This window comes from Hordeum vulgare, chromosome 3H (genome assembly GCF_904849725.1).
Source record: "Hordeum vulgare subsp. vulgare chromosome 3H, MorexV3_pseudomolecules_assembly, whole genome shotgun sequence".
In the NCBI taxonomy this organism is placed as follows: domain Eukaryota; kingdom Viridiplantae; phylum Streptophyta; class Magnoliopsida; order Poales; family Poaceae; genus Hordeum; species Hordeum vulgare.
In genome coordinates, this window is record NC_058520.1 from 558,796,077 (window position 1) to 558,809,207 (window position 13,131).

The window sequence follows — 13,131 nt, forward strand, 5'->3', positions numbered from 1 at the left end:
TTCACTTACTCCAGACTACGACCCTGGGTCTGCATGTCGAAGAGTCTAGTTAGTAGGTGTTAGAGCATATTTCTTCATATGTGGTTTTGGTAATTGATGACAATCCCTATGGACTAATGGTTGCCTTAAGTTATATTCGAAGGATTTGTCCATAGGCACTTCTTGAAGATCTGTTGGTTTCAAGGAGTTTATATGATGAGCAAGGTGGTATTCAAAGTATTATCCAAAGATTGGTCATAAAGACACAAGGTTGATCAAAACTAAGCAGAGAGTAAATCAAGATGATCAACACACAGAGTGTACAAGATGTATCGAGAGGGATCAAGTGATCCCATGGTATGGTAAGCATTGTCCATAACGTTTTTGTGTACTAACCCATGGTCTTAGTGAGAGTTCTATGTGGGGTTAGGTGTGTTTCCATGGGTTTCCGTCAAGAGGAATATCTCATTCAACCCATGAAGGATGACATCAAATGGTGATCATCATCAAGATTGCGATGTGCAAGTTCAAGTGGAGCATCACAAAGATATTATGCTTGAATCTAGCAATCCATTGTGGTGGCAATGGACTTGTGAAGATGTGCTCAAGAGTGGCTCACCCATAGTGAGTATGGGGGAGCAATCAACTAGTCTTCGTCAAACCAACCAATCAAGAAAGGTTGTCCATCTTGAGGAAGCCAAGTTCATCATCATCTAGTTCAAGAGGACTAGGTGCAAGGTACAGGTTTGCCCTTGATAGGTTTTTTACTTTAGGATAGATTGTCGTACTGTCAAGGGGGGCCTCAAGTGAGTAGCTTGATCGTACCATTTCCATCCTTGCATCATATTTCTTGGTTCTTGTTTGGTATTTCTCTTTGCGAGTTTTAGAGCTTATGACCATCTTCATGACAAGCTCGAGTTCATCGAAAACGAAGTCCATATGCATCTTCTATGATGTTTTCAATGTTGGAAGTTTTTGTCAGTTCTTCATTCATAGAGGTCTCACATCTCTATATCATTGGCATTTTCATTGCTGTTTGGATAGCTTTGATTGTCCTGAATCCAACAAGCTTGAGTTTGCTCGATTCGGAGCTCGTGTGCGAAAGTTATGGCAGTTTCAGTGGCCAGCAGTAGTAGTACTGCACATGCGAGCGGTAGTACCACTCTTGGAGCGGTAGTAGTTTTTTACTACCGCTCTCTGGCGGTAGTACCGTCCGATACTACCGTGTCGTCGGACTTTTGCACAACTGCAACCTCAGCGGTGGTAGGCACAAAAGTATTTTTTTTACTACCGTGGTTGGTGAACCTACTGTGTGGTAGTACCGCTCCTAGCAGCAGTAGTACCGCTCCTAGCAGCGGTAGTACCGCTCTGCTCGGGGTGTGAGTGGGGGTAACAGTTGGATTCTTTCCCCCACTATATAAAGGGGGTCTTCTTCCTCATTGGATCTTATCCATCTGTTGAGCTTGTGTTCTTCCTCCATTTTTGACCTTCTTAGAGGTTGCTAACTCTCAATCCCTCCAATGATTCTTGCTAGTTCTTGAGGGAAAAGAGAGAGGAGATCTAGACCCAAATCTCCACCAATAACTTTCTCCTCTGTGTGAGGGGAACCCCTTGGATCTTCATCTTGGAGTTCTTTGTGAGCTCCTTGTTCTTCCTCTCATATATCTCCATAGCTTTGTTGTTGCGGAGGTATTTGAGTGTGAGGGACTTGACCACTTAGTGTGTTCTTGTCATTGCATTAGTTGCATCAGTTTGAGTTCTCCACAGTGATACGTGGAAGTGGGAAGTTGAGAAGCTTATTACCCTTGGGTACTTGGTACCCCTAGAGATTGTTCTTCGTAGATGCTTTGGCATCCTAGAAGCTTGGTGGTGCCTCAGAGCTCAATCATTGTGGTGTAAAGCTCCGGGCAAGCGTCGGGGTCTCCAATTAAGTTGTGGAGATTTCCCCGAGCATTTGTGGTCACCTCGAAGCCATATGCCATTGTGGTGAAGCTTCGTGGTGTGGTTGAGAGCCTCCAAATAAGTTGTGGAGATTGCCCCAACCTTGTTTGTACGGATTCGGTGACCGCCCTCAAGGGCCCCTTAGTGGAATCACGGCATCTTGCATTGTGCGAGGGCGTGAGGAGATTACGGTGGCCTTAGTGGCATCTTGGGGAGCATTGTCCCTCCACGCCGCTTCAAACGGTGATTAGCATCCGCAAGGGTGTGAACTTCAGCATACATCGTCGTCTCCGCGTGCCTCGGTTATCTCTTACCCGAACCCTTTACTTATGCACATTATTTTGTGATAGCCATATTATTTCTTGTCATATATCTTGTTATCACTTAGTTATTTATCTTGCTTAGCATAAGTTGTTGGTGCACATAGGTGAGCCTAGTTGTTTTAGGTTTTGTGCTTGACAAATTAAACGTTAGTTTTATTATGCATTTGTACAAGCCTAAACCATAATTATTTTAAAGCACCTATTCACCCCCCCTCTAGGCGACATCCACATCCTTTCAGTAGGCATCCATGACAAATCATGTTATTAGCACCTCCATTTAGTTGAACTTGTGTCTCTTTTTAGTACATTGTTGAACTATGTTAATTAGTACATTGCTGAACTTAAATGTTTTTATTTGCGTATTTAATATTGTAAAAACTTGATTTTGTTGTTGTCGGTAAATTGGATTATGCTATCATTTGGTTGGGATAGCGCTATTGTATAGTTTTTATTTCAAATCTTAAAATCCAAATTGTTGGCATGGCGCCAACATGGTATGGCACTACTAATGAATATTAGCGGTGGCGTTGGCCACGTGCCACGCCATCAACATCTAAAATATTGCTTATATGGGATCCAACACCACTGGTATTTTTTAACAATGGCGCCATATTGGAGGCATTAGGCTCCCACCCCAACAAGACACTTTTTGCCACGCCATAGCTAGACTTTTCTACACTAGCGTGACACCTCTGCATGATGATGTCTGACAAAGAAACCTGATCCGCCAATCATTAACCATGAATCCATCGTCTTCCATTTGCCATCGTCGGTGAACACCGTCGGTACTCGCTCTAACAACCTATCGTGCTTTGGGCCATACCAGTGCGAACATTGCTGCAATGGCGGTGCCTAGCATCTTGCAACGTCGACACTCTCTCTTGAACAACCTCATGTGTTTTGTGCTGACGCCGAAGTGTAATGACGGAGCCATGGACACAAATCCACTAGGGATGTTGTCGCCCTCACACCGTCCCCACTTAATAAACATTGTAGCCAAAGATCCATCACCCACCAAAGATTAGAACTTCATGTTGGTGAAGGATCCGAAGCTTTATTATTCTATCATCGCCCTTGCTGAAGCCAAGACGTCGAGCAGCCAAAACCTAACCTACTATATCCAAAAAAATCAAAACCTACATAATCTACATGCGCGGGGTCCGATGAGCCCCCCATCATCGATGACCGAGTGGAAGTAGACAAAGGGGAACCGACGGATCCTGAAGGTTGTTCTCTCTTGGCGAAAATCACCTTTATTTATTTCTTGAGAAGAAATAAAATGGCCTAGATGTATCTAAGATGGAAAATAGATGGGTGGTGAGTGCCGGACTAAAAAACACACAAGTACTTTTTTTCAAGGGGGCAAACACAATTTATTTATGTACACATGTGTTCCAACTTTGCTGTAATATGTCATAAATCGACTCGAACATGAGCATGCATTTTAGGTTGCTGCTAAGAATGGTATAACTAGATTTCAAGATAGGAGCATTGGAAAAGGGCTGGAAAAACCCTAATCTTATGGCTATATTTTTTTTCAAAAGCCAAAGGACATATATGTTAAGTAGTACATACACTTAAAAAACACCCTTACAAAAACTAAAAAATAGATCCAAATCTTTGGGGGTGCTGAAGTCTTCTTCCTCGTGCATCCACGAGTTGTGCCTAGTGAGTAAAGTTCGTTGGGGCCTCCGTCTTAGTGAGCCAAACTTGTTTAAACCCAAGAGGTTGTATAACAACCGTTGGGAAGTCGTCCATTAGACTAAAAGATGTCGGCAACCACCATATGTGTAGAAAATCAAATGCATGAGAGATAACACCCCATATCCTAGTTGACGCAGTCTGGGAACGCAATTGTCGCACACTTCCCGATGATTTTCAACTTGACCAATCTTCGTCGGTCGAAGCTAGAGCCGGAGGACCAAGATGCACAACCGTGCCACTCAGACAAACCTATAGAAGAAGAAAAATGCAAACCAGAGAACAAGATCTCGAGACACATCACTGTCCACATGCATCCCAACAATGCCAATAAGCACTATCGTAATGAGCACGAGACATGGAGGACTATGTCGAACAAGTATATGGGGTCAATCTAGTCCTTTCAATAAGTAAGAGTGTCGAACCCAACAAGGATCAAAAGGAATAGACAAGTAATTTTCAACAAGGTTTTAGTGTGAGTGTTGTAAAGATAGTTTTGATAACAAGATAATTCTCCTCAGCATCAACAACAAGATGTAATCAACACATACAACTAGCTCCGAGGTACCAATATGAGATTTGATAGAAAGATTGAACACAAAGGAGAAACTAGGGTTTGGAGATGAGATGGTGTTCGTGAATATGTTGACGATGATGATGATCCCCACGATGATTGAAGTGTTGGTGATGATGAAGGCTTTGATTTCCTGCTCCCGAAGGGAAGTTTCCCTGGCAAAATCGTTCCACCCGAGAGCAAAAGTGTTCCATCCAAGTTCCGCCTTATAGATGGCGGCGGAAAGTCTTGAGGTTTTCCTATGATTTTTTCTTGGTCAAATTGGAATTTATAGCCAACGGGCATGAGGAGACGAGCCACCACGACCACACATGTCCGGGTGGCACGGCGCCCGTGGGCCCCTCTGGTACTTCTTTGCTTCATAATTCATTATATATTCAAAAATAATTCTCCAAAATTCCACGCTGCATTTGGAGCTCCAGAAAATTATTATTTCTTATGTTGCATTTTAGGTCCAGATTTCGAGCTATCCAACAATACCCCTCTCTTTTCATTCTACGGGGTTTAAGAGAGAAGATGCAATATAATTGCATCATATTGTGAAATATATCATTAAAGTAGGATACATTATAATAGGAAATAGTGATGCAAAATGGGTGCATCATGGTGTCATCGCCTTATTAATTACCACCAACAAGTGAGGACCAAAACCTAAACTAAATACCTCACCCTACCACCACCGGTCTGAAAACGGCGGGATCCGTGCCACCTCTCGTCGCCGAAATAACGGAGAAAGGAAGAGGACGATCAATCTAAGCAGGGTGGCGCTAGATCTACATCTCTGTCCTAGTTCCCAGTGTTTCGTGTGAGAGAGAGGGGGAGGGAGAGAAGGGGGGGGTAGAGAAAACACATGTTTTTCTTTAGTTGATGGTACAACACTTAAACTGATGGATATCAATGTTGAGTTGGAGAAAACTTTGGTTTGTCATACTTCTTAGAAGAGTGTGTTGTTTGGAATGTACAAACTTATGCTGGAACATCAAAAGTGCTGGAACTGGGATGTGATGTATTCCGGATTCCTGTATGAACAAAATTCATAAATCGAAACATCAAGAGCGACGGTCACACAAGAAAATGTTGGGGAACGTCGCAAGGGAAACAAAAAATTTCCTATGCGCACGAAGACCTATCATGGTGATGTCCATCTACGAGAGGGGATGTGTGATCTACGTACCCTTGTAGACCGTACAGCAGAAGCGTTAGTGAACGCGGTTGATGTAGTGGAACGTCCTCACGTCCCTTGATCCGCCCCGCGAACCGTCCCGCGATCAGTCCCACGATCTAGTGCCGAACGGACGGCACCTCCGCGTTCAGCACACGTACAGCTCGACGATGATCTCGGCCTTCTTGATCCAGCAAGAGAAACGGAGAGGTAGAAGAGTTCTCCGGCAGCGTGACGGCGCTCCGGAGGTTGGTGATGATCTTGTCTCAGCAGGGCTCCGCCCGAGCTCCGCAGAAACGCGATCTAGAGGAAAAACCGTGGAGGTATGTGGTCGGGCTGCCGTGGAAAAATCGTCTCAAATCAGCCCTAAAACCTCCGTATATATAGGTGGGAGAGGGGGGGCCTTGCCTTGGGGCTCAAGGAGCCCCAAGGGGGTCGGCCGAGCCAAGGGGGGAAGGTCTCCCCTTCCAAACCGAATCCAACTTGGTTTGGAAGGTGGAGTCCTTCTTCCCTTTCCCACCTCCTCCTTTTTTTCTCTTTGATTTTCTTCCTATGGCGCATAGGGCCTTCTTGGGCTGTACCACCAGCCCACTAAGGGCTGGTGCGCCACCCCCAAGGCCTATGGACTTCCCCGGGGTGGGTTGCCCCCCCCCCCCCGGTGAACTCCCGGAACCCATTCGTCATTCCCGGTAGCTCTGAAAACCTTCCGGTAATCAAATGAGGTCATCCTATATATCAATCTTCGTTTCCGGACCATTCCGGAAACCCTCGTGACGTCCGTGATCTCATCCGGGACTCCGAACAACATTCGGTAACCAACCATATAACTCAAATACGCATAAAACAACATCGAACCTTAAGTGTGCAGACCCTGCGGGTTCGAGAACTATGTAGACATGACCCGAGAGACTCCTCGGTCAATATCCAATAGCGGGACCTGGATGCCCATATTGGATCCTACATATTATATGAAGATCTTATCGTTTGAACCTCAGTGCCAAGGATTCATATAATCCCGTATGTCATTCCCTTTGTCCTTCGGTATGTTACTTGCCCGAGATTCGATCGTCAGTATCCGCATACCTATTTCAATCTCGTTTACCGGCAAGTCTCTTTACTCGTCCCGTAATACAAGATCCCGCAACTTACACTAAGTCACATTGCTTGCAAGGCTTGTGTGTGATGTTGTATTACCGAGTGGGCCCCGAGATACCTCTCCGTCACACGGAGTGACAAATCCCAGTCTCGATCCATACTAACTCAACTAACACCTTCGGAGATACCTGTAGAGCATCTTTATAGTCACCCAGTTACGTTGCGACGTTTGATACACACAAAGAATTCCTCCGGTGTCAGTAAGTTATATGATCTCATGGTCATAGGAACAAATACTTGACACGCAGAAAACAGTAGCAACAAAATGACACGATCAACATGCTACGTCTATTAGTTTGGGTCTAGTCCATCACATGATTCTCCTAATGATGTGATCCCGTTATCAAGTAACAACACTTGCCTATGGCCAGGAAACCTTGGCCATCTTTGATCAACGAGCTAGTCAACTAGAGGCTTACTAGGGACAGTGTTTTGTCTATGTATCCACACAAGTATTGTGTTTCCAATCAATACAATTATAGCATGGATAATAAACGATTATCATGAACAAAGAAATATAATAATAACTAATTTATTATTGCCTCTAGGGCATATTTCCAACAGAAAAACATATGAATTATAAATACAAAAGGAGAAAAATGCACGTGTTAACTTGTGTTTAGTTTCCTCTAGGAAATGTCATTCCATAGGAATCTAAGGACTTGTTTGGTCCACATGAATATAAGAAATGAAAAGTGTACAAAAAATATCATTTACACACATTCAAAGAAAAAAACATGAACACATGAATCTTACAATCCGCTTGGACCTTCTTTCAGAATCCCTACACATGAACTATGATACCTCAGTCTTTAGGTGCATAATGAAACCCTAATGACACTTTTCATGTGGTTTGACTTTGATTTGATTGTGTTGAGAAGGACTCCTTTGTGTTTTCATGCTTATGCAAATGAAAACTGCAAGTCAATGATATCCCTACGTTTTCAAATCATTCATTTTGCACACGCATTCCCATGATATTTTCATGTGTTTTTACTATTCGGTGTTTTCAGAATCCCGAGAACCAAACAAGCCCTAAGATATGAGATTATTTGTTCGAAACGCAAACCAATTTCATAAAAAGGATTGCGCCCCACTTTATAGATAAAGCATCGACCACGTACAATCATCCGCATACAAACACAACACCGCGTACGCCCAAGGCCGGATACAACAAGGTGCTGAAAATCAGCTACATCACACCATACACCACTAAGCAAAGCGAAAGTTAAGCAAAACAAAAGCATCACTTGAGGTAGTGAGGGACAAAGACGGACATCGACGAGCCGAGGCCTCCAAGACGGTGCCTGCAAGAAGGGCATAACACCGACACTTGAAGGAAGTGAATTATACTATAGAAGCCCCATATTCTAGAACTCCTACATTTTCAAAAAAATTCATATGTTTTATCACTTGACTCAGACCGGGTTAGGAGTCTTAGTCGACTAAGATCTAATCACACCATTTTTCCTTTGTTTCGAGGACCTTGAAGGAAGCACCTTATCGTGGCAACAATTTGTACTTCGATCTTTTTGTGATCTTGTTCCTTTTTCTTCTACTCTACACACACACACACACACAAAAAGGCTGAAACTGTACACACAAGCAAATTATATATATTTTGCAAAAGAAAAGCATTCCAATCCAGAAGCATGCTTGCACATCCATGCATGCGTGGCTGACTGAGTGGCAGTCTGTCAGAAAAGAAGGGAAGGGAACGCATACAGTAGCATGATCAGAAAAAAGCGAGCACGGGCGATCAGAAAACGCGGCGATAGACCTTGCTTAGCCTGCCGCAGGGCTATAGCACCACTGGCCAGTAGCATAGGTCTCGGATACGCTCTGAGCGGACAGCAGCTGCGGGTGATAAGAATGTTAGCCAATCTACGTAGCCTTCAAAACCAAACGGGTCGCTGCTCTGCTCGGCCTAGCTAGCTATAGCTAATCTACTCTACTCTAGCTAGTCTCCCACAAAAGCTGCCCGAATCAATGCAAGTGTTTTCAGTGGGATTGCCTCCCCTGACCCTACCCCTCTCCTCGCTCCCTCCCTCTCCCCCATGCATGCATGGGGGCTAAAGGTTAACTGCATGCAAAGCGTAGTAGTAGTACCACTAATTATGGAGTATTAATTAGTCTACACAAGGTTATCTTTACGGTGTTTACGAGGAGGCACGGGCGCTCTCCGTTGATTTCTCCCAGGCCAGTGCATGCTGCTCAACTAGGGTTTCAATGACCCATGCATGCATGCATGCATGCATGCTCGGTGCACCCCTGCCAGGGGTATTATTCTACTTTTACCAGCATCGTGTAGCACCGGCCTCCGCTAGCTAAACTCTTGTTTGCATCTCAGACTACCTAAACCAAGTCGTTACTATTCAAAAACGACGGGGGATACTTGACGTAGCAGAAAGACCAAACATATGCATCCATTCCCGAACCCGACACAAGTTTGCATGTTAATGGGAGAGAAGGAGAGAAAATGTATACTACGTACAATTCGTCATTTTTTACGTGAACTTTTTGTGTAATTTTTACCGGGGCATAAGTAGAGATGCTACTCTTTTCTTTTTTGTCGTTGGCCCTGAGGCATCTCTGGTGGTTTATTTTTGACATTTGGGGGCCTAGCTATTAAGTCATATTTTTAAATTATAACCACCAATATTGTTTCACATGTTTGTATGAAACTTGAAAATCGTATGCCCAGATATCTCTGAGGGCGTACTTCTGGAATATTACAATTTTGTTGGTGATTCAACATAGTTGCAACATAAACTAGCACTCCATATTAGATTTTAAACACGTCGTCTAAAGTATCATTTTCAGTACAATGTTTTTTTAAATTCAAAAAAGTACAATGGTTTTTTTAGACAAGAGTACAATGGATTGATGAACCTTTCCCTTTTATGAAAGGTAGAAGGATGTAAACAAAGTAATAAATGGATGTATATATGTAGCTACATGGATGATAAACAATATAGCTAGATGAATTTTGTTCCTTAATGCTAGTCCATATTACAATAATATAGCTAGATGCCTAAATGATAAAGCTTAAAACATGTTATTTAACATTTTCACTATTTTTAAATAAAAATTATCGAAATCTAAAATACATAAGTCGCCTTATACAAAACCAAAATATTTGTGTTCTCCTTAAAAAAACTTTATTATTCCCTCCGTTTCAAATTAAATTTGAACTAAAAGTAAAACACTTATTTCCGAATAGAGGGAGTACGTGAACTGGGATAAACACCCAAAATATCCATTTTGACCACCAAAAGAATCCTGGGGTACAATCTCGGGCCGCATTATGACTCAGTGATAGTTTCTAGGATGCATTTGCCCATATGACATAGAGCATTTTTCCCCACAACCAGTTGGAGCTAACATTTTTGTCCTAAATCACCCTGATATTTCATGTATTCCCATGTATTTGGACATTCATCAATAATGAGAAGTGTGTTTAGACTACAAAAACTATCTTGTCCATTGGTCGTGCATCCAAGGGTTGATGAAGTTTGTTTGCACTTACACCCTGCAGGTTCATGGTAATTATGTAGTGTTTTTTAATGGAAGAGTATGTGTGAACTATTTCTTTGACCATGTATGTTATGTTTGGGAAAAATATTGATAAAATCTTTATTTGATTATGACAGGAGGAAGAATTTTGTAGGCATTGTTGTTTCCTTGATCAAGGAATGTGGTTGTTGTTAATCAAGCACCCAAACACATACATGGTTTGTAAAAATTTAAATATGAATACAAGTTTGAGGTCTATTGATGAAACGTGAGGGGCTTCAGTGGGAAACTTTGGATGCACTCGCCTTAGAGGCCTATTTTGTAAATATCGACACAACCTTGATGAACTCATGCCTAGAGAATTTTTGTACGTCCAACTAGTTGTGTGCTTGAATACTCCGATATGGCGGCAAAGTTACACAATTCTAATCGTCTACTGCCCATATCATTGATTATGCATGTGTGCCATCATAATTGCATGAACAAACCTTTTGAGTGACATGTTGACAACACCCCCAACTTGTGATGCTTTATACACACTTAATCCTGTGCAGGGAGAAAGGAGAAGTCCCGAATGAAGAAGCTACATGTTCAGGGAGAAGGGAGAATCAAAGTCCCGAAATGAAGAAGCTACATGTTCTGGCAAATGATCGATGTACGTAGCCACTACAAAGCTAAAACTGGATGACGTGGGTCGTGACACGGGGGCAGGTTTTGTGTAAGTTGCTTGAAATAACCAGATACACATGTGTTAGTTCTTAAACATTCCCGAAAAAGGTTGGATACATATTGGTGGTATAATATGAACATACAAATTTAATAATAAAAATAGATATGATTATGCTCTGCAGGAAAAGAAAAAGGAGAGAAGAGTGTCATAAATATTCAAACTGGGCGAAACTTTGTGGGTTCAAAATCTATCATATGATGTGGGCCCATATGTTACTTTAGAATATCTTAAAATTTGGCAATGAGAAAAGCTAACGAGGAGCATATGTACTCCCATGCAATACTCTACTTAAGCACCTTCGAAACCAGCCTTGGGATGTGAAGCATCCCGGTATTACAATTTAAGAGGTTTAAACAGACAAAGTTATATTATTTTGTATATGATCTGCACATAAGACCAAATAACAGATAATGTGGCAACTTGTCAGGACGTGACCAAAGGGTATCTTATAACACTCCCATCGCCCAATGCCCTGCAGTGTTGACACCAAACACATAGCAATGGATAAGTTGTTTTTTGCATGAGGAGTTAACATTAAGAGATATTGATGTTTTGATCACTCTAGGGTTCCGGTTATGTTGTGTTAGATTTGGTCCTTCAATCCTTCTCCAGTATGATCATATGTGATAGTGTGAAGAATCAATTTATGTCATTTGTGACGTTGATGTACATGCCCTAACAACAAACGACTATTGTTCGATGTTGATATTTGTCACTATATATGATCTGCCAAAAGATTGATGGAGAAAAGTAAGATTCATTTAGTCGTGGGTGTTGTAATATAGCCATGGTGATTGGCTCTAAGGAGTACAATAAGAAGATTGTCACTGGAACATACTTTTTTGTCATTGGGACATAGGCCCTGTTTGGATACTCTAACTTAGCTAGAGGTTAGAGTTAGTTTCTAACTTTAGTCTAACCATGAACTAACTCTAGCCTTTGGTGGTGTTTGGATGTAAAGTTTAGTTTGACAATAAATGCACTTTTTTCAATCATGTGTCTCTTTTAACCAGGATTTGTTGTGGCCAGCTTTTGTGTAGGCCTGGTGCAGGGGTATGGAGGAGGATGGAGGCGACCGGTGGCAGGCGGACGAGACGGCCTGGACGGGACGCGACAGAGGTGGCCGGCGGGGGCCGCAAGCGCGGCCGACGGGGCGAGCAGGCCGAGGGGGGCGAGCGCGGCCGAGCAGGCCGAGCGACGCGCGATGCAGAAGGATGGAGAGGAAAGGATCCGATGCGGTCAAAATATTATTATTTTTACCTGTTCATCCCCAACTAGCTTCAATTAACACCTCTTCTCAGGGCTAGTTTTTTTGACGGGTTAGTTTGCATCTAACCAAACTAGCCTATGTGTTTGGATACTTTGGGAGCTAGTTTAGCTCTAACTAGCTCAAACTAGCTCTAGCAGTGGGATCCAAACAGGACCATACTACATGCATGCATATGTGCACAATAAGAAGATTGTCACTGGATCATACTACATGTCTACTGTCTACATATATGATCGACCGATGAAGCAAGCAATTAGCAGAGTGGCGAGCACATGGGGGCGGTATCCCTCTGGTACACCATAGGAGACTAACCCGATCGTCCCAGAGGCACACGTGTGCGTGTCCAGACTTGAGTAGAAGAAGAGCATGCAAGCACATGCCATTGCCATGCCAATGGCCTCGCACATGCACTTTATCGTTCCAAGAGAAGATTGGGCGGTCGAGGTCGACGACGGTGGACTGTGATCAGTGTGTGCACGTGAGAAGCCCAACTTGATCACTTAACAACACCCTCCATTTTCTTCCTAAATCATATCATATCTCACATCATCAAGCGTACGTACGCGTCTAATTAGTCCGCAATGAAAGCCCTGGCTAGCTATAGCTAGGTACGCTGACTGAATGTACATGTGTATTTTTGAAAGAAATAATAATAATAGTATACATGTGTACGCGTACGTATACCACATTTCTGAGGGAATCTCCAGGAGTACGCCTCCACCATCTGATAGCACATTCACACGGCCGAGAACTAGCAAGTACCAGTAATAAATCAACCAC